Below are 3,159 nucleotides of genomic sequence, written 5' to 3' on the forward strand. Positions count from 1 at the left end.
TTTTAAACTTTGACTCAATACAATTCAGATTTTGATTTAGAATTTTAGGGTAGATTAATTACCCCCATGATCGATCTCCGAAAAATATCACAGATATATAGTACTTCAATTAAGATTAATTATAAAAAAACAAAATACCATTTATAGGTAAAATAAATTGTTGACATATTATATATATATATACATATATATAAGTATGCCAATTAATTGGGAATTCAATACATGCATGTAGGATAGTTAAAATAAATTAAATGGTACAGTACGTATGTACAAGCTAGTTTGGTGGATAATTTGCATTGGTAGGTGACAATATTAATACAGCCAACAAATTAAAATAATGTCTTGTACTTACACTATCTAGGTAGTTGGCTAGGAGGTCGAGATCGTCTCCCCAACTCCAACCAAGCAATAATTCGAAAATTAATGAGGTTTATCTACTCATGACCACGTTGCAGCCTACAAATACCCTACATTAATTAAAACACACGTACGTACGTACATACAGAATCCAGATTAACATTTATTTTGTGCAAAGATCGATGGTCTTTTCTTGACAACGAATGGAGCATATTAATGCATATTATATCTAAGCCAGAAACCATGCATGGGACCCGCCAGTACTTCCACTTTGGCCATGCATGGTGCCATTTCTTCTTCCTTTTTGTTCCCTTTTTTCTTCGGTTGTCGTGTATATATACACTGTTTTGATTGTTATCATTCATCTTCCTGCAGGCCTATAATGTGAATATTAAGTAGCTAGCTAGCTTCTAGTTATTGTCCTTATAATTACCGGCCGTCTCCAATACTATTCCAATGGCAGTAAAGGTCCCAAGTCTTTAACCGTTCTTTTTCAAAGCTTCTAGCTAGCTAGCTAGCAGGTGGGACTTGATCGAGGACATGATGCCATCCAGCTTGATCATGATCGATCTCCTTCCTTCTGAATGCCAAGAGCTTTCAACTCATGCATGGATATCACAAGCGCCTAAGCTAGCCTAGGCCGAAAAGAAGTTAAACGGAATGAATATGCAATAACATTATTAATAGTTAAAAAATCGAAGGGAATATAAACTAATTAGGTTTTAGTATCTGTAATATAAATTAGATATATATGGAGGGCCGGCTGTTTATATTGAATTTATATAATATTCTCCATTACAATAATATAATAATAATAATACAATGATCACAATTAATCATTGGGCTTGACAAAGTGTTGTTGTTTGTTAATGGTATCTGTGTAGAGATCATTGCCAACTTTTGATCTTCCAAAGTGAATGTGGGAACTTTGCTATATATATATATTAAAGGTTGCTTATCAATTGTTAAGACGTTTATGCCTAAATATTATTAATTAATTGATTACTTTGATTGAAAAAAAGGGGATATATGATGGAATGAGGCCATTTACATTGATTATGAGAATAAAGTAGTAAACATTTGGAATGTAGGATCAATTCGATCCCTTTTACTCTTGGAAAATTAAAAATCGATCTAGAAGAAGATCATCAGGACTTTTAGATTATTAATTCTCATCGTATTCCATCATTTATTGAAAACGACAGGATCTTTGTACTCTGCATGCAGGCCATCGAAACCACAAGTTTTTTAGGAATACGAATTCAATACTTTTCATCAACTCTAGGCCGTCTCGTCGTTTGATCATTACTACGAATGCATCACATAATATTATAGAGTGCGACGTTTTTGTCTTGAATGATAAAAACAAATTATAAGTGATCGTCATCTTGGTGCACGCAACGCTCAAAACTAATCGTTTACAAGGAACAATGCCATGCATACATCATGCACACACATATTTGAAAAAAAAGTAAAGAATAAATCCCTGACCGTTATAAAAGTAAGTGTACAAGACTTGTAAATCATATATAGAATTGTATCTAGCGCGCATTAGTCTTCTTAAAATCCTAAACTTTATTTTTAATTTATTTTATTTCAAAAAAAAAAAGGATTTAAATTGGGTACATCTAAACCCACTTGATTGAAAATGATATAATTTTGAAAACGACTCCGTGTGGATTAACATGACTAGAATAGAGTTTCACGACCGATTCTCTCATGATCCTTGAGAAAATTCTAGAAAATGAGGTGAAAAACTTATAAATTGGTAACCCTTATATATTATTGATGAGTAGTGATACATTTATTGAAGGATGTAGCCCAAATACCTACTGAAGAGTTTCACGATCGATTTTCTCAAGATCCTTGAGAAAATTCTGGAAAATGAGATGAAAAACTTATAAATGGGTAACCCTTATATATTATTGATGGGTAGTGATACATTTACTGAAGGATGTAGCCCGAATACCTACTAAAGAAGGTTTTTTTTTTTTTCATTCATTTTTTTATATTCTCAAATATTTTTTTTTAAATTACAACATTGCTAAAAAACATTTCCTTTATCACTAAGTAAAAAAATAATAATTTTGGGACACACTTCGGGACCCAAAGCATTTCTCATTATTGATTGGATTTGAATTTCAAAATAATAATATTATTAATTTTATGATGTAGTTGTAAACAAATTGTGAAGTAGTGGCTGCATGGTATATCACTTCTCTAAAGAATTTATGCACCTCAACAATTAATGAATGATTACAAATCCCAACCTTTTTTCATTATTATTATTTAGGGTATATATTGATTTGTTATTTTGTTAAAGTGTGGGATGGTGGAAGAAATATATTAATATATGGATGGGCCTGGGCTTGTATCGAGGCTAAATGAATGAAGCTCCTAATTAAGATTATTGGGCTTGCAGAATTGGGCTTCCACATTATTATTTATGACTTTTAAAATCTATGTAGAAACTGAGGATTAGCGCATCTAGTGTAGTGGTATCATAGTACCCTCCCACGGTACTGACCGGGGTTCGATTCCCCGGATGCGCATTTTTCAATAGTCATTTTGCTACCAAAATCTGGATTTTAATACAAGCTCCAATCATTTTTAAACGAAACATGCTGCTTATCATCTACACACCAACATCTAATTTATCATTTTTTCCGTTATCTTTATATATATAAAGTGGCTATCTAACGGAATTTTGTTGATTTAACGGTTTTTGTTGTTTTACCGTTAAAACTAACGTCGTTAGTTAGATGAATAAATTAAAGTGACTCTCTCTCTTCTTAAAAGTTC

General features: G+C 32.1%; 1 non-coding gene across 1 annotated transcript; it reads left to right on the top strand.

The window, feature by feature from the left end:
• Positions 1 to 2,838: 2,838 nt before the first annotated feature.
• On the top strand, positions 2,839 to 2,909 carry TRNAG-CCC. The gene has a single exon. It is a non-coding gene; the product is annotated as a tRNA-Gly (tRNA).
• The last annotated feature ends 250 nt before the right edge of the window (positions 2,910 to 3,159 follow it).

Source organism: Carya illinoinensis, chromosome 2 (assembly GCF_018687715.1).
Source record: "Carya illinoinensis cultivar Pawnee chromosome 2, C.illinoinensisPawnee_v1, whole genome shotgun sequence".
Classification (NCBI taxonomy): domain Eukaryota; kingdom Viridiplantae; phylum Streptophyta; class Magnoliopsida; order Fagales; family Juglandaceae; genus Carya; species Carya illinoinensis.